Raw genomic sequence first — 19625 nt, forward strand, 5'->3', positions numbered from 1 at the left:
TGCCTCACTGCTTGTTCTAGTGGCCAGTCTGAGAACCTCCACAAAGCTTCACTCTAGAGATTTAAAGGGTTATAAATATAGTCAAAATGAATTCACAAACCGTGAGCTCAGATGTGCGCATGTAAGTTCCTTTAACTCAGTTTAATTCCTTGCTGCAAGCTCCCATTCTGCCCAATGCAGAACCCAGAATTTAGGCAATACCAGATAAACGCTGCACATTCAGGGCTGTTTCCCTTTGGTGTCCACCCTCCTCCCTACCCTAAGACAGAAGCTCTGAGAGGCAGATGCAAAGGGCATGAAGTGGGGGGAGAGGGGTGGGGGGTCAGCTTGGACTTCTCTCTGTCCTGATTCTAAGCCAGCAGCCTTTGGGGTGTGACTTACCTGGGTGGCCTTCATACGCTCCCACCTGTATGTGGGCTGGGAGGCAGGGACCTCCTCTGTGATCTCTGTGGGGATGGGCCACCCAATCTCTGCCACAGGCTGCCCTTATCTCAGCTGAAAGGCCCCCAAAGGTGCTTCGGGTCCCTCATATCCTCTCTCTTTCTTCCCCTCCTCCCCACCGCCGCCCCCCCACCCCTCCCCCATCCCCCACCATTTCCTGTGGCAGGTGGAAGGGCTATCTGGCTTCCTGCACACCCCTACAGCTCACTCTGGATACCTCTTGTAGCCTCTCTGTGAATGTCACATGAGGGACCCTGGTGAGGCTGCCATGTCAACTACCTGAGTTCTAGAAAGACCAGCCAGGTGACAGGTACACTCTGCATGAGAATCTATTAAGAAAAAAATTATCCAAAATGTGGATGTCAGGCAAAAACAAGCCACATGACTTTTTTTTTTTTTTTTTTTTTTGGAGACAGGTTCTTGCCTTGTTACCCGGGCTGAAATGCAGTGGGGCACAACTGTAACTCACTGCAGCCTCAAACTCTTGGGCTCAAGCAATCCTCCCATCTCAGCCTCCCCAGTAGCTGGGACCACAGATGCACGCTACAATGCCCATCTAATTTTTTAGGTTTTTTTTTTTTGTGTGTGTGTGTGTGTGTAGAGATGAGGTCTATGTTGCCCAGGCTGTCCTTGAACCCCTGGACTCAAACTCCTGGCCTCAAGCAATCCTCGCACTTCAGCTTCCCAAAGTGCTAGGATTGCAGGTGTGAGCCGCTGCGCCCAACTCACATGACTTTCATTGTCATACTAACAAGCTCACCTGGAGTCGTTTTATTTTAAGCCAATGTAACTTTGATTGGCTTATTAGTTTCTACCAATTAGAGGCCAAACATTTTACAATCCTGTAAAGTTAGGTGTTCACTTTTTGAAAACTGATAAGATGCAAATAATTGTTGTCCAATAACAACGAAAACAGTTCTTGCTCATAGGAGAGGATAACCCCAAAACCTGTGGTTTTATTGTCCTATAGGACACTAATCAGTCTATATGTAGCTTTGCAATTTCCCTCTAGCATTCTCTTTGTTGTTTTTGTTCACTTACCAGTTCACACTTCAGTCTCTCACCTCCGCTTTAAACTGGTTCCCATCGTTATTCCGAGGCCTGGAGGCACCTATCTTCATTCTCACTCCTTCCCTGCCCAACGCCAGGGATCCAGCAACAGACGAAAACCCAAGTTTTCCTCTTTCCTGGATCCTTTTTCCTCCACCTGAAGTGAAGTTGCTGCAGGTGCTGCCTGAGAAGCCAAGAGGCCCGGAGGAGAGGAGGAGGGAAAGCAGTTTTGTTGAATAGGACAGACTTGCAAATATTTCCTGTTTTATTTTTAGCTTAAAAGCCAATAACTGATTTCTTTGTTTCTCTGGTTCACCCATTGCTCACCACGTCTAAATGAGAAAGTACATTTCAAGGCCACCATAAAACAATTGTCCAAAAAGGCCTTCAATATGGAATAATCCGTTTTATTATCCCATGGCCACTCTCCTGCCTGGCTGCCCAGATGGGGTAGGGGGAGCCTACAGTAAACAGCACATGAGAGAAGGAATATATCAGTGGATCTTCACATAACGCTAATACATGAGATTTGTATCTGAGAAGGCCCTGGGTGGTCTGTTTTCTTCTCAATTTCATTGCCATTGGCCAGGAATTTTCTTGAATGCCCAACTGTCTTTATCAAGACAGGAATTGGGATACAGTTTGCTCAAACATTAAAGAAAATTGTTGTTGATTTGCCAGTAGTCAGTTGGCAAGAGAAGAAAAGCTTTTCTCTATTTCTTTATTTGTAAAATGACAATAATAAGGTAACAGGATGCATTTTGGAGATTTTAAAGCTGAGGTTCCTGCTCCTCCTATCACAGCTCTTTATCCACCATAATCAGAAATATTAACTGTCCCAGGGGGATGGTAGGCTATATAGCCTACCAAAAAGTCAAATTCTTGGCTTCTGAGCTTAATCTATGTAGGATTTTGGAAGACAGAACAGAGGCAACTGTATGAAAGCCAGAGTGCTTTTGATTTGCAAAGCTGACTCTTGAGAGAGGTTTTACTTCATGTTTTTCACAATTCTGAAAACTTGGCATGGCGTATCCCCAGCAGAGCCTCCTGGATGCTGCCCAGTTTGTGAGGGAAATCATGGATAGAAAAATGCACAATGATAAAGGGGCCATTTTCCATCCAAGAATAGATACGTGCTCAAGCAGCCGCGCTGGTGGGAGGCCAGGGCTGGAAGGCCCAGGGTCTCCAAGGAGCTGTAGAAAAGAAGCCTGGAGGGACCCCGGAGCAGAAAGGCTACTGGGGGCTTCCCAGGGAGTGAGACCCCACAACAAACAGGAACGGCGAGGCGTGGCCAGGGGGTGCGCAGAGGGCAGGAGCTGCTAAGTGTTCTGCGACTTTCTATCAGGCAGCTTCGCATTAGGAAAACAATCCACTGTAGGGAACTGGATGCGCTGTTTCAGTTCTACAGACGATGGAAGAGACAAAAGGCTGCACAGGGAACGAGAGGGGCCCCAGGGCTTAGTAACAACCGAAATCCCCATGGCCCCTTGGGAGGGCTGGGAGGGAGGAGGGTGCTGCGGGGGCTGTGGAGGTCCTGCAGGGGCTGCCTGAGAAGCCAAAAGACGGTGAGAATGGATGACATCAGCTGGCTCCCCCATTCCTCCTGCCCCCACCTCCCCGCAGGGCATCCCACTGACTGAACCCAGCTGACAGTAGCTGGCAAGTCACCTGGGGCGGGGGGCCTCGAGACAGAGCGTGAGAAAAGTGAGGTGTGGCTCTCAGGGCGCAGAACTAGCTCGCCCCAAGGGGACCATATCAGCTCTGGGGGACCAACGATGCAGGAGGCGAGCGCCACGCGAGCAGGAGCCCACGCCAGGACGTAGGATCTCAGCAAGGAGGCAATGCATGACTGTGAGGACCAGCAAGAAACAGATTTCACAGAAGCCAGCAGAGGAAGCCAGAGAACCGGGTGCTCCTTCCCTGTAGCAGGAGCAGGAACCATCCGCCCTCCCCAGGGGGCTGCCATCACCTCCAGGGAGACGGGGAAGCGTCGGAGGAAGGGACTCCTGAGAAACTGAGTTCTGAATTGGTAGGACTGAATATTTTCGACCTCACGACCTGGGAAATGGAGTTATTTTTAATTGTGGAGAAATTATGAAGGGACATTTCTTCACATCCAAGTCTGTGGTTGTGAAAGTAGTGCCAGTAGTATTAATGTCAACCTTGCCGTTTTCGTGTTTGGTGAGATGGTGTATGGCAGATGCTTATGATAGCCCGGTGCAGTGGCTCACTTTGGAAGGCCGAGGCAGGGGGATTGCTTGAGCCAGGGAGTTTGAGACCAGCTGGGGCAACACAATGAGACCTCCATCTCCACAAAAAATTTTAAAAATTAGATGGGTGTGGTGGTGCACGCCTGTAGTCCTAGCTACTTGGGATGCTGAGGTGGGAGGATCTCTTGAGTCCAGGAGTTGGAGCAGGCTGCGATGAACTATGATTGTACCACTGCACTCCAGCCTGGGCTACAGAGGGGTATCCTGTCTCTTTAAAAAAAAAAAAAAAAAAAAATGCTTAGCACAGGTGCATAGAGTGGTCATTATTATCCCTTTCTAATCATCTAAAAATATATTTCATGTGTGAGTTTGTCACTGAACACCAGGGGTTCAGTCTAGGTCCCCTTGCTTACTGCACAGAAAGCTAATACTGAGACAAAAAGTATTGCCAGGGAAGAAGGCTCTAATATATTATGGATGATACCAGCTATAGAATCCAGAGCCAAACCTCAAATCCATCCCTCCCTCCCAACTAACGTCAGGGGTTTAGACAGCCAGGAAGAAAAACAGGCAGGGCAAGGAGGAGGAGTTGATTAACAGGTAGGAGGTGGTTGAATGGGTTGGGGGAGCGGGGGGTCTAGCCTCTCATTGTAGCTACTTGTAGGAAAACAGGAATTAGGGAGTAGTAAGGAAGAGTTGGTCAACAGGCAGCAGGTGTGTCTTGTTGTGCAAATGTAAGTTTCTCAAGCTTCAGTTCTATGGGCATCCAGCTTGTTGGAAAATTGGACCTGTTTCAATTTCAAATACAGCCTATGATGCTTTTCTCCCCAGGCAGAATCAGCGCATGCAAAGCCCCATTCAACCTCCAGGTCTCAGCCTAAGTGTCGTCTCCCCAGAAGGGCTTGCCCTCCTCCCCAGGTCTGCATTACTCTCATTATCCTACTCTGTGACAGCACCTTGCGCTTTTCTTTCACCGTGTTTGTCACAGTTGGAAATGACGTGTGTGTTAGTTTGTTTGATGTTTGTCTTCCACCCTCCTGTCCTGCCACTGTAAGCCCCATGAGAGTGGCAACCTGGCCAATTTTGTTGTTCATGTTATTCCCAGTGCTAGCCCAGGCCTGACACAGCGTGGGTGCCTAATATTTGCTGAATGGAAGAAATGAATGAGTGGAGGAATAGGGATACTGTGGAGATGAAGTGAAACAATCTGGTACAGCACCACACAGCACACATAAGTACTTACTAATAGTAGCCATGATTATTAGATCTATTGTGTGCTCAGTATGAAAATTCGAGGATCCTTGGATAACATAAAGCCCTTAAAAGAAATTAAGAGATCCTCAAATTATCTTATTCTTCTAAATCACCCTATATCATCAGTGCAACTCATAGGGATGACTCATAGTTAGGACTTCTGTGATAAGAGTTAAGGTGAGAAGACAGCAGTCTCTTCTCTAAAGTCTGGAGTACCCATCTAAAGAAGGATCATAGAAAGGGCCTGACTATATTACAATCTAAACAAGGTCCCCAAATTCCCATTTTGCTTTTTTTTTTGAGACGGAGTCTTGCTCTGTTGCCCAGGCTGGAGTACAGTGGTGTGATCTCAGCACATTGCAACCTCCACCTCCCGGGTTCAAGTGATTCTCCTGACTCGGCCTCCCTAGTAGCTGGGACTACAGGTGCCTGCCACCAAGCCCAGCTAATTTTTTGTATTTTTAGTAGAGACAGGGTTTTACCATGTTAGCCAGGATGGTCTTGATCTCCTGACCTTGTGATCCACCCGCCTCGGCCTCACAAAGTGCTAGGATTACAGGAGTGAGCTGGCCCCATTTTGCTTTGAATAGCTTTCTCAGCTTATTTTGGCAGGTAATTTGCCCGGATTTAGTTAGTCTGCATCTAGTAAATAATGTATTCACTGAGAGGTTCATTTGCAACCTATTCATTTTAGTGGGTTGATTTGGAAGTTACATTCTCAAATTCCAGCTTTTCATGGGTGCGTTAATGTTTTTCTATGATAATGGTAGGCTACTGCTAACTGCTGCTCTCAAAGTCTTCAAGATCAAAGTCATCTGAGCGGGGCTTTAAGCTGTGCAAATTTCTTTTTCATTCACAAGCCATGGAAGACTCAGAACAGTTTGTGTGTATGTGTGTGTGTTGGTTTTTTTTGGTTTTGTTTTTTGTTTTTGTCTTTTGTGTGTTTTTTTTTTTTGAGATGAGTTTCACTCTGTCGCCAGGCTGGAGCACAGTGGCATGATCTCGGCTCACTGCAACCTCCGCCTCCTGGTTCAAGCGATTCTCCTGCTTCAGCCTCCCGAGTAGCTGGGACTACAGGTGCCCGCCACCACGCCTGGCTAATTTTTTGTATTTTTAGTAGAGACAGGGTTTCGCCATGTTGGTTAGACTGGTCTCGAACTCCTGACCTCGTGATCCGCCTGCCTCAGCCTCCCAAAGTGCTGGGATTACAAGCGTGAGCCACCACGCCTGGTCCTCAGAACAGTTTTCTAAGTAAATCCCTGTCTCGACCTGCCAGGGCTCGCATGACCTACCTTCATGCACAGATGGAATGGTTGTCTTTCTAAGTATAAATCTTCATTAGGGTTCTTAATTTTCACAAAAGGTTCTTTCTTCATCTCAACTGATCAGTTAATTTTTGACGTTTGTGAGTCAAACTTCAGTCTGGCTAAGCATGTGTCTTGCTCGTCCAAGCCTTTAGTCAGCATACACTTGGGCTGCTCTCCACTCAATTTTGATTAAATATTCCCCTGGAAAAGTTTAGGAACATAATTGAAGAATTTGTTGTACATCTCATCTCTTAGATATTCTGTTAACTCCATGGGACCCAGCTGGATTACCAGAAAGTCTACCCACCCCGACCCCCCTAGAAGTGTATTCTCTGCATAACTTTAAAAGAGACATAAGATAAATCCATATGGTAGAATATTATTTGGCAATAAAAAGAAATGAAGTATACACATGCTAAAACATGGATTGAAAACACTGTGCTAAGTGAAAGCCAGTGACAAAAGACCACATATGGTATGATTCCATTTATATGAAATTTCCAGAATGAACAAATCTATAGAGACAGAAATGTGGGTGCTCAGGGAGTAGGGAGTAGGGAATGACTGCTAATGGGTACATGCTTTTTCCTGGGGATGATAAAATGTTCTAAAGTTAGGTTGTGGTAATGGTTACACAATTCTGTGAATATGCTAAAAGCCACTGAATTATACATTTTAAATGGGAGAATTTCATGATATGTGAATTATATTCCAATAAAAATGTTTAAAAGGGTCATAAGAGGCTGGGTGCAGTGGCTCACGCCTGTAATCCCAGCACTTTGGGAGGTGGAGGCAGGTGGATCACCTGAGGTCAGGAGTTTGAGACCAGCCTGGCCAACATAGTGAAACCCCATCTCTACTGAAAATACAAAAATTAGCCAGACATGGTGGCGCACTCTTGTAATCCCAGCTACCTGGGAAGTTGAGGCAGGAAAATCACAGAAGTTGCAGTGAGCCGAGATCATGCCAATGCACTCCAGCCTGGGTGACAGAGCGAGACTCCATCTCAAAAAAAATAAATAAATAAAAATAAAAGTCTGGGCACAGTGGCTCACGCCTGTAATCCCAAATCCTAGCACTTTGGGAGGCCAAGGCTGGTGGATCATCTGAGGTTGGGTAACATTGTGAAACCCGGTCTCTACTGAAAATACAAAATTAGCTGGGTGTGGTGGAGGGCACCTGTAATCCCACCTACTTGGGAGGCTGAGGCAGTAGAATCGCTTGAACCCAGGAGGTGGAAGTTGCAGTGAGCTGGGATTGCGCCACTGCACTCCAGCCTCAGCAACAGAGTGAGATTCCGTCTTCCAAAAAAAAAAGAGTCATAAGAAACACCATCTCAGGCAACCCACTCGGGTCCCCTTCCACGCTGTGAAAGCTTTGTTCTTTTGCTCTTCATAAGAAATCTTGCTGCTGCTCAAAAAAAAAAGAAAAAAGAAAAAGAAACACCATCTGATGACTCCAGAGTTGCACTTATTGTAAAGTTGATTTTGAAGCCTTTGTTCACTACATCTCTAGGAAGATCTATCGTAGAAATTCTATTCCGACTGAAGTTGTGTGTGTCTCCTCCCTATTCCTACTATGTCTCCTGGTCAGGAATGACTGGGCCCATAGTGATGCAAGTCACCAGCACTGCTGTGTTTTTCCCCTGCTTTCACTCTAGGAAGCTTAGAGCCCAGCGGCTGGTGCAATGGTCTGCGTATTTATTCCTATATTTTCCCCACGGCCTTCGTCTCCTGTTCTACCTATGCTTTTCTGCTTTTCACTTTTATCTCTATCCACATTTTCATTTAATTTATATGTATTAGCCACTTCACATCCTTGGTGAAATAAAGGCAAGTAAAAGAAACAAAGACACACCTATGGACATTCCTTAGAGATGCCTACAAACAATGTCCTCCTTCAGTCTTCCCCATTATCTTACGATGTGCCTGGCAGGTGAAACACTCACTCCTCTTCAACAGTCGGACAGAAAAGACCCACTCACCATTTGGTTTTGGAGTGACCACTAGATGACCTATTTTAACTAGCCACTAGGTGGCCTATTTGCATGAAGGTTCTAGAACCCTCAGGACACAAAGAAAGGGAGACTTTGATGACTCTCCACATTGAATGGTCAGGTAGGTCTGGCTTGGAATCAGGCACTCTGGTGTTTGCACTTTTGACTAAGAAACAAATAATGAAATGCCATTTAAAAAATCTAGTAGGTTGATGACTTTGTATAATGTATGCCAAATATTTTTGTTAAATATATGACAACTCTACCCCTAAAATAAATAGCTACCTCCTAGAAAAATTCTGTGCTTTTAAGAAGATCAAAGTTCAGGAAAAGGTAATTTCATTTACTTCCGAAGGAGGAGAAAGGTAACAATAAATACAGTGATGAATATAATCATTAGAACCATTTATTAAAAACAAAAAAGATACATAATAGCACCCAAAATAAAGAACTAAAAGCAAGTTTCCACTGATTAATGTTGCAGTTGCTGTAAACACAATTATTTTCTCTTTTGGGTCATCTATAGGACTTTTTTTCTTTGTTTCTCCCTCTCTCTCTCTCTTTTTTTTTTTTTTTAGTTGGAGTCTCACTTTGTTGCCCAGGCTGGAGTGCAGTGGCACCATCTCGGCTCACTGCAAGCTCCGCCTCCCAGGTTCACGCCATTCTCCTGCCTCAGCCTCCTGAGTAGCTGGGATTACAGGCACGCGCCATCACACGTGGCTAATTTTTTGTGTTTTTAGTAGAGACGGGTTTTCACTATGTTGGCCAGATTGGTCTTGATTTCCTGACTTTGTGATCCGCCCACCTCAGCCTCCCAAAGTGCTGGGATTACAGGCGTGAACCACCACCACCGCTCTGGATTTTATTTTTTTGAGATGGAGCCTCACTCTGTTCCCAGGCTGGAGTGCAGTGGTGCGATCTCGGCTCAATGCAGCCTCTGACTCCCTGGTTCAAGCGATTCTCCTGCCTCAGCCTCCCGAGTAGCTGGAGTTACAGACACATGCCACCATGCCCAGCTAATTTTTGCATTTTTAGTAGAGACGGGGTTTCACCATGTTGGCCAGGCTGGTCTTGATCTCCTGACCTCATGATCCGCCCACCTCAGCCTCCCAAAGTGCTGGGATTACAGGCTGTGAGCCACTGCACCCAGCCTTTTTTTTTTTTTTGAGATAGAGTCTTGCTCTGTCGCCCAGGCTGGAGTGCAATTGTGTGACCTTGGCTCACTGCAGCCTCTACCTCCCAGATTTAAGCAATTCTTGTGCCTCAGCCTCCCGAGTAGCTGGGATTACAGATGTGCGCCACCACGCCTGGCTAATTTTTGTATTTTTAGTAGAGATGGGGTTTCGCCATGTTGGCCAGGCTGGTCTTGAACTCCTGACCTCAAGTGATCCACCCATCTCGGCCTCCAAAAGTTCTGGGATTACAGGTGTGAGCCACCACTCCTGGCCTCTATAGACCTTTTCTGTAGCAATATCCTCTTAAAAACATTCAGTGGGTATATTAATGTCACAACATTTCATTTTTCCTGCCTGGTTTCTTTCTAGATTATCTTCAAGAAAGATAACAGAACAGAATTATTTTCTTTCTTTCTCCTCAATTATTTTCATTTGACTTTTCTTTGCATTTGATTTTCTTATTTTTATTTTTTTGAGATGGGATCTCACTCTGTTGCCCAGGCTAGAGTGCAGTGGTGCAACCATAGCTCACTCCTCGATCTCCCCAGGCTCAAGTGATCCTCCTGCCTTGGCCCCCTGGCGTAGCTGAGGCTACAGGTGTGTACCACCATGCCTGGCTAACGTTAAATTTTTTTTATACACAGTCCTTCTATGTTGCCCAGGCTGATCTCAGCCTCCTGAGCTCAAGCAGTCCTCCCACGTTGGCCTCCCAAAGTGCTGGGATTATAGGTGTGAGCCACTGTACTTGGCACATTTGATTTCCATTAACACTGTCCCTTCCTTCATTAACACCCATGCAGAATGCTTCTGCTACTACTGAAATGGTTTCGCTTTCTGTTGAGTACAAAGCCAAGGTCTGGAGTGGTGCTAGCAGGGCCCTGGGTGGACAGTGAGCAGATGCTCTGGCACACAGCTCTCGCCACTACACTCCAGCCTGGGTGACAGAGTGAGACTCCATCTCAAAAAACAAAAAACAACCACCACTGGTGATTCTTATGAGGCTCTTAGATTACAACTTTTAAAATTGTTAACAACAGTAGCTCTCTTCACTGACAGTGGCTGTGATAAGTCCTTCCTGGGACTGACATGTGATCCCTGTGCTGGGGTTGGGGGGTGGGGGGAGGCAGGTGCTATCGGTGTTCCCTTCTACCGAGGAGGGACTGAAATGTTGCACACTTGGGTGAGTTGCTCAGGGCCACAGAGCCAGTGAGTCTGGAGCTGGGCAGGATCTGAACCCAGGACCTGCTGCCCTGATGTGTGGGGACAGGGCATGGTGGCATTTCCCTCTCTGGGTGATGATTCTGAGGGGTCTTGGGCAGACTGAGGGCGTGAGGGACTCTTTGCTTCCTCTGCCTTCCCTCCCCAGGCTGAGAGGTGGGGTGGGGCCATGGGACAGGTTTTGAGATTGGGCTCGCCAGCGGGCAGTCCATGGTGTCTCAGTCCCACAGCTGTATGTGACTGGATCATGTGGACAGCAAGCTTTCAGGCTAGATTTTAAGTGCAGCTGTATGTGACTAGGTCACAGGAACAGCAGGCTTCAGGTTACATTTGAAGTGTCACAGTGTTCCCAGTTCAGCCCGCAGTCGATCTGGAAAGGGTGGCACCGCCATTTCCAACACCTGCCACTTCTTGAGTTCTGAACAGCTGCCTACCTGCCCTCACCCGCTCAGCCCTACCCAGGGCTGGCCATCAGAAGTTGTTCTCTGTCAGGCAGTCACTGACTCTGGTAGCTTTGTCTCTCCAGGGCCTTGGATGGGGGCATGCTGGTCCTCTGTGTCACTCTGATTAAGGGAGGGGGATGGTTGGGCTTTGGCTTCTCCCTCCTATGAGGCTGTGGGATCCTTAGGAGTTTGTTTCACCCTTTCCCCACCCCGCCTTCCCCTTGAGCCCTCCATCCTGTCCCCTAGGCTTTTCTGGTGCCATCCAAGGGGCAGAGGCCCAGTGCCGGCTCTCCTGGGAGGCACGAGGCCTGCAGTGGCGCCACTCTCAGCCCTGGGCTTATGGCCTGGCCCTGCCTGCAACCTCCTGGCTCCAGCCCAGCTGCCCTTGGAGGCGCCCTTCCATGCCGGGGTGAGAGGAAGGGAGGCATCCTTTACAGCAAGTTGGGGGTGCTGTGCCCAGCTTGGCTCAGTCCTCTTCCCCCTCCCCACTGGGTGCCCCTGCCTGGGCTACTCTGGAAAGGAAATCGCTGCCTGCATTCCTGGCAGATGCCCCCTCTTAGGAGTTGAATTGTGTGCCCCAAAAGATGTGTTCAAGTCCTGATCCCACCCCCCTGTGAATGTGACCTTATTTGGAAATAGGGTCTTTGCAGATGTAATTGGTTAAGATGAGGTCACTAGGGTGGTCCCTTGGCCTGGGCAGTGAGTTTGCAGGTTAGGTTTTAAGTATCCTGGTGTTCCCAGCTCACGCCACCTCCTCGCCCCGGAAGCTCAGGAGTGCTCTGGCTGCCTGGAGACTGCACCTCCATCTCTGCACCCCCACACTCCAATGCCCATCCTTGCTTTTTCTCTTTAGCTTTTCCCATAGCCCAACACTGCCTATATTATCTAATTATTTCTTTTTTTTTTTTGGTATGTCTTCCTCCATAGAGTTTTTTTTCCCCAATTCAGCAAAAATTTATTGAGCACCGACTGTGTCCACAGGAACTCCCTAGGCTTTCAGCTGGGGCACTGCAATGAATCGGTCACGATTCCCCGGGTGTCCCCTGAAACATCGCTTTTTTTGTTCGTTTGTCTTTCCACTAGAGTTGAATCATTCTGCAAGCAGGGATTTCTGCTGTGTCTATTGTTGTGTCCCAAGGGCTTAGGGTGGCATGTGTCATCAGTCGGCCCTCAATGCGTATCTGTGGCTGAGTCATGGACGAATGGCTGTGGGAGAGGCGCTTATGGGGGCTTCCCGCTTCCTCTGGGTACTTGGGAGCCCGCCCTGCAGCTCAGTCCCAAACCTTCCCGATCTCAGGACTCCATGATCTCAGGGCCTCTGCTCGGAGGAGCAGCCCTCTCTGAGAACAGCCAGTTTCTCCTGACTCAGGGACAGGGACCTGAGGAGTACCCACACAGGCCCAGGCCAGCTCTTTCCTTTCCTGTGCCGGTTGGGGGCAGGAGGGAACATCTGAAAAGTGCTGAACAGTCTCTAAACAATTGGTTAGTAGTTCAACCTCTCCACCAGCATATTCTCATAAAGGGAAAAGCAAGGGAGGTGGGGTTGGTGTCATGTTTTCTGTCTGATCTACCGTGTATCCACTGGGGCATAGGATTGTGGAAGTGAGGAAAAAGATGGGAGCAGGGGCAAGGACTGGTTAGGCAGTTGGAATAAGTGAATTTATCCAGAGAGACAGTGATTCAGGATGGTACAAAATCACAATGCTGACTTAACATGCTGTGCCTTGTTTGCACTGTGGTAACTGACAATATTTTTATCTCCTATGATATTTTGTTAAACTTATGTATGTATTTATTCATATTTAGAGACAGGGTCTTCTATGTTGCCCAGGCTGGCCTTGAGCTCCTGGGCTCAAAGGATCCTCTTGCCTTAGCTTCCTGAGTAGCTGGGACTACAGGCGCATACCACCGCACACAGCTATGCAATGATTTTAATACTTATCTATATGGGAGCTCTTACATGGCTATAGTTTCCAGAAATTTTGGAATTGAGAACGGGTATCCAATTGTTGGCCATGAATTCTGAGTGTAGCTCCTAACTGCAGTGTATGAACATTGGCCTCTACTGAGCTCTGCAGTTGGTGTGTGATTTTGGGTGCTATAGCTGGGTATTTTTCAGACACCAGAGTCAAGGGTAATTGGAAACATCTTTACCTTTGTAACCTGCCACCAAAATCATTTGTTAAGTGCACACTGGGAGGGAAAAGGAAAGTTAAATGGTCCTGGCCCTCTGCAGCTACTACATAAGACAAGCAATAATGATAGAGACTTCCATGGAATAAAATGCAAAACATTACTATTGGTTCATTATATGTGAGTGCAGAAGTGTTACGAGCTAATGACCATTAGTAGCGACAAACTGGATGTAGAAATTAATTTATTCATGGAGTCTAATAAGTTTATTAATAATTCTGAGTTAGATATTTACAAAGCACTCAGTAATATTTTGTGGTTTCCCTGCTAGTGCAGTGATAGATATATAGGTAGGCAGGTAGATAGACAGATACTAGCACTTGACAGCTGGATAGAAACATAGATATCTAGGTAGATGTAATATGATTCCTGTCCTCAAATAGCTTGTTGTCTACCCAGGAGGCTGTGCTAACACACATAAAACAACAAGCAAACAATAAATGAATACATGGCACTAACTAAATCAATCAGCAATGTAATGGGACATGCCAGAAGGCATGATATGGTTTGGCTCTGTGTCCCCACGCAAATCTCATCTTGAATTGTACTCCCATAATTCCCATGTGTTGTGGGAGAGACTCCATCAGAGATAATTGAATCATGGGGGCGGTTCCCCCATACTGTTCTCATGGAAGTGAATAAGTCTCACCAGATCTGATGGTTTTAACAGGGGTTTCTGCTTTTGTATCTTCCTCATTCTCTCTTTGCCTGCTGCCATCCGTGTAAGACAGGACTTGCTACTCCTTGATTTCCACCATGATTGTGAGGCTTCCCCAGCCACGTGGAACTGTAAGTCCAATTAAACCTCTTTCTTTTTAAATTGCCCAGTCTTGGGTATGACTTTATCAGCAGCATGAAAATGGACTAATACAGTGAATTGGTACCAGTAGAGTGGGATGTTGCTGAAAAGATACCTGAAAATGTGGAAGAGACTTTGGAACTGGGTAACAGGCAGAGTTTGGAACAGTTTGGAGGGCTCAGAAGAGACAGGAAGATGTGGGAAAGTTTGGAACTTCCCTGAGAATTGTTAAATGGCTTTAACAAAAATGCTGATGGTGACATGAACAATAAGGTCCAGGCTGAGGTGGTCTCAGATGGAGATGAGGAACTTGTTGGGAACTGGAGCAAAGATGACTCTTGTTATGTTTTAGCAAAGAGACTCGCAACATTTTGCCCCTGCCCTAGAGATTTGTGGAACTTTGAACTTGAGAGAGATGCTTTAGGGTATCTGGCAGAAAAAACTTCTAAGCAGCAAAGCATTCAAGAGGTGATTTGGGTGCTGTTAAACGCATTCAGTTTTAAAAGGGAAACAGTATAAAAGTTTGGAAAATTTGCAGCCTGACTATGTAATAGAAAGGCAAATCCTATTTTCTGAGGTGAAATTCAAGCCAGCTGCAGAAATTTACATAAGTAACAAGGAGCCTAACATTAATCCCCAAGACAATGGGGAAAATGTCTTGAGGGCAGGTCAGAGGTCTTCACAGCAGCCCCTCCTATCACAGGCCCAGAGGCCTAGGAGGAAAAAGTGGTTTTGTGGGCCAGGCCCAGGGTCCCCAAGCCGTGTGCAGCCTAGGGACTTAGTGTCCTGCATCCCAGCCACTCCAGCTGTGGCTTTAAAAAGCCAATGTAGTCTGGGTGTGGTGGCTCATGCCTGTAATCCCAGCACTTTGGGAGGCTGAGGTGGGCGGATCATGAGGTCAGGAGTTCGAGACCAGCCTGACCAATATGGTGAAACCTCATCTCTACGAAAAATACAAAAATTAGCCGGGTGCAGTGGCAGGCACCTGTAATCCCAGCTACTCAGGAGGCTGAGGCAGAGGAATCACTTGAACCGAGGAGGCAGAGGTTGTAATGAGCCGAGATCGCGCCATTGCACTCCAGCCTGGGCGACAGAGCAAGACTCTGTCTCAAAAAAAAAAAAGTAAATGTAGAGCTTGGGCCATGGCTTCAGAGGGTACAAGCTCCAAGCCTTGGCAACTTCCATGAGGTGTTGAGCCTGTGGGTGCACAGGAGTCAAGAATTGGGGATTTGGGACCGTGCGCCTAGATTTTAGAAGATGTATAGAAACGCCTGGATGCCCAGGCAGAAGTTTGCTGCAGGAGCGGGGCTCTCATGGAAAGCTCTGCTTGGGCAGTGTGGAAGGGAAATGTGGGGTCAGAGCCCCCACACAGAGTCCCTACTGTGGCACTGCCTAGTGGAGCTGTGAGAAGAGGGCTACTGTACTCTAGACCCCAGAATGGTACATCCACTGACAAATTGCACTGTGTGCCTGGAAAAGTTGCAGACACTCAACACCAGCCTGTGAAAGCAGTTGGGTGGGAGGCTGTACCCTGTAAAGCCACAGGGACAGAGCTGCCCAAGACCATGGTAACCTACGTTTTGCATCAGCGTGACCTAGATGTGAGACATGGAGTCAAAGGAGGTCATTTTGGAGCTTTAATATTTGACTGCCCAGATGGATTTCCGACTTGCATGAGGCCTGTAGTCCCTTCATTTTGGCCAATTTCTCCCATTTGGAACAGTTGTATTTACCCAATGTCTGTATCCCCATTGTATCTAGGAAATAACTAGCTTGCTTTTGATTTTACAGGCTCATAGGCAGAAGGGACCTGCCTTGTCTCAGATGAGACTTTGGACTGTGGACTTTTTGATTAATGCTGAAATGAGTTAAGACTTTGGGGGACTGTTGGGAAGGCATGATTGGTTTTGAAATGTGAGGACATGAGATTTGGCAGAGGCTGGGGTGAAATGATATGGTTTGGCTCTGTGTCCCCACCCAAATGTCATCTTGAATTGTACTCTCATAATCCCCACATATTGTGGGAGGTACCTGGTGGGAGATAATTGAATCATGGGGGCAGTTTCCCCCGTACTGTTTTCATGGTAGTGAATGAGTCTCATGAGAGCTGATGGTTTTATCAGGGGTTTCTGCTTTTGTGTCTTCCTCATTCTCTCTTTGTCTGCTGCCATCCATGTAAGACAGAACTTGCTCCTCCTTGCCTTCTGCCATGATTGTGAGGCTTCTCCAGTCACGTGGAACTGTAAGTCCAATTAAACCTCTTTCTTTTCTAGATTGCCTAGTCTCGGGTATGTCTTTAGCAGCAGCATGAAAACGGACTATTACAAGGCAGGAATTACAAAATTCTTGTATGTGGAATCTAATAATGCCAAACTTACAAAAGCTGAGAGTAGAATGGTAATTACCAGGGGCTAGGCAGGGGCTGGGGGGGACTGGGGAGATGTTGATCAAATGGTACAAAGTTTCAGTTAGACAGGAGGAATAAGTTTTCAAAGTCTATTGCACAGCATGGTGACCAGTTAATAACAATGTATTATATGTGTCAAAATTGCTAATAGAGTAGATTTTAAACATTCTCACTATAAAAAATTATAAGTAGGTAGGGTGAGGGATATGTTAATTAGCTTGATATAATCATTTCACAGTGTATACATGTATCAAAACATCACATCATACCCCATAAATGTATATGATTATTTATTCATTTATTTATTTATTTTTGAGACAGGGTCTCACTCTGTCACCCAGGCTGGAGTTCAGTGGCATCATCATGGCTCACTGCAGCCTCAACTTCCTGGACTCACTCAATCCTCCCACCTCAGCCTCCCAAGTAGCTGGGACTACATGCAAGTGCTACCACGCCCAGATAATTTTTGTATATTTAGTAGAGACAGGGTTTTACCATGTAGCCCAGGCTGGTCACAAACTCCTGGGCTCAAGTGATCCACCTGCCTCAGCCTCTCAAAGCAATGGGATTACAGGCATGGCCACCGTACCTAGCCTACAATTATTATTTGTCAATTAAAAATAAAGATTTTTAAAAAGAAGGCAAGAGTTATAAGATAACATTTATTGAATGCCTCTGAGGTGCCCAAAACTGCTTGGTGCTGGAAATACAAAGGTGAGTAAGACATAGTCTTAGCCTCAAGGGTCACTAGCCTGCAGGTCCAAGGGGACCCAGACTCCTGCAAAGCTATTAGACATCTTCCCAGAGTCTTGAGCCATGCCTCTCACAGTAGGTGCTTGAGATAAATTGGTTGAATAAGTAAAAACATAAATGTAACAATAATATAATAACAGTGTTTGCCATCATTATTTTCTAGAAGGAATAGAGGTATTTTATAGATGGAAGCTGCTACTTACATAAGCAATTACTAATACAGAAATTAAAATATACATTTAGAGATGCCTTAGGTTTTTATTTATTTATTTTTTTGATGGAGTCTTGCTCTGTGGCCCATGCTGGAGTGCAGTGGTGTGATCTTGACTCACTGCAACCTCAGTCTCCCAGGTTCATGTGATTCTCCTGCCTCAGCCTCCTGAGTAGCTGAGACCACAGGCCATGCCACCACACCCAGCTACTATTTTTGTATTTTTATTAGAGACAGAGTTTCGCCATGTTCACCAGGCTAGTCTCGAACTCCTGACCTCAAGTGATCCTCACCTTTGGCCTCCCAAAGTGCTGGGATTACAGGCGTAAGCCAGTGCACCCAGCCAGATGCCCTAAATTTTTTATATCCCCCAAAAGTACTGAACATGACATAAATTATTTGCCCTAAAAATGACACAGAACGTCAGAAAAAGAACAGAGTCTCAGTTAAGAGCTTCCAGATATGATCTGGGATTTCCAAACTTTTTCAAAAATTCATTTCCAAACTTTCAAAAAGCCTCCTTTGACATCCAATTGGAGCTTATGAGTTTCTTTTAATAGTTTTAAAGAACTTACATTTATTTATACCCCCTTCCATCATTGCCGTGGTTCACCAAAACAGGGTGAATACTGAAGGCTGAAATAAATAACTGCAGACTGCAGGGGAAGCGTAACTATAGCAATGAATTAAAACCCATATTAGCAAACAACACAATTACTATATGGTCACATAAATTCACTTGAGGTAATTCATTAATTTCTTTCTGAGCTTCCTGGCAGTCAAAGCAAAAAAAGAAAAATGCTTAGCTTTAAGGGTCATACTTATAGGTTCATAGGTATTCAGAAGAAGCATAATTTTCCTGATCCTGAGATCTCTTAAAGAGGACACACCGCATGATGTGATGGGTGACGTTCTCAACTCCGTCTCATTAACAAATAGAGCAGGAAAGTTACTAGGGCGATTTCTTACCATGTTTCTCAGGGCAAGCCAAAAACATGCCATCAAAGGGCAATTTTGTAAAGGCAACCTTCAGGAGAATGACATGGTGCTTTCTGACTACTCAGCTCCAAAGTGGCCTGATTTCCCTTCAGAGTAAAATCTCCAGTGTCTGGAGGCACAGAGAGATGGAACCTTTGTTCTTCTGGCGGTGATTTATGATTATGCTTTCTCCCGTTCCCTTATTGACGAGGATGGGATTCCAGAGAGTGCAAAGTAGTATTCGCAGTTGGGAGTTTGGAGGGGACATACTCTGTGTTGCTGTGACGACATCCTCTTCATTCTGTCAGCCAGGCAAAAGGCAGGTTAAAGTTCTCTTCTCAATACAGAGGAACTAGCCCAAGTAGCTGTTTATTGTCCTATCAGCAGTTTTTGTCAATGCCCTTCTCGCCACCCTCTGGCTAGCTACAAAGTCATGATTTTGTTTATTTTAGGCTTTGCTGTTTGTACAGGTTCAAATTGTGTTCTGTTACTGTAATTTTACATTTTTCATTAGTAGTGAGTTACAACTTTTTTTATGTTTGCAGGCCATTTGTTTTGCTTGTGTGTTTGTGTGGTACGTTTGGGTTATAAATTACCTACCATGTCCTTTACCTATTTAATCTGTTGGTGTCCCAATGTTTTTCTTCTTGATTTCATTGGGCATTCTATATTTTAAGGGATATTAACCCATTGTCATATTTATTAAAAATGCATTTTCTAATTTATGTCTTACAAGGCACATTCTCACCTTATGTTAGAACTGTCCAAACACCACCAAATCATAGAACATTCAGTAAAATTCCTGGTTGAGTAGAATTAAATACATATATATTTTTTGAGATGGAATCTCACTGTGTTGCCCAGGATGGACTGCAGTAGCAAAATCTCAGCTCACTGCAACCTCTGCCTCCTGGGGTCAAGTGATTCTTATGCCTCAGCCTCCCAAGTAGCTGGGATTACAGGCACACACCACCACGCCCAGCTAATTTTTTATTTTTATTTTTGTAATTTCAGTAAAGACAGGGTTTCCCTATATTGGCCAGGCTGGTCTTGAACTCCTGATCTCAGGTGATCCACCTGCCTTGGCCTCCCAAAGTTCTGGGATTAAAGGCATGAGCCACTGCACCCAGCTGAGTAGAATTAAATTGAAGAAGGATTTATTATGTGACAATCAGGTTGGACCATGAGAT

At 45.9% G+C, this 19625-nt stretch overlaps 1 long non-coding RNA gene across 2 annotated transcripts; it reads right to left on the reverse strand.

The window, feature by feature from the left end:
• Positions 1-1026: 1026 nt before the first annotated feature.
• Positions 1027-8309, reverse strand: LOC129060121 (uncharacterized). 2 transcript variants are annotated; one of them, XR_008526544.2, is made up of 3 exons: positions 8120-8293; positions 6248-6463; positions 1027-1675 (listed from the first exon to the last, which is right to left on the reverse strand). It is a non-coding gene; the product is annotated as an uncharacterized LOC129060121 (long non-coding RNA). The 2 variants fall into 2 exon arrangements; XR_008526545.2 differs by lacking the exon at positions 1027-1675 and adding an exon at positions 3550-3971 and having other exon boundaries at positions 8120-8309.
• Between the last annotated feature and the right edge of the window lie 11316 nt (positions 8310-19625).

Source organism: Pongo abelii, chromosome 5, assembly GCF_028885655.2.
Source record: "Pongo abelii isolate AG06213 chromosome 5, NHGRI_mPonAbe1-v2.0_pri, whole genome shotgun sequence".
Classification (NCBI taxonomy): domain Eukaryota; kingdom Metazoa; phylum Chordata; class Mammalia; order Primates; family Hominidae; genus Pongo; species Pongo abelii.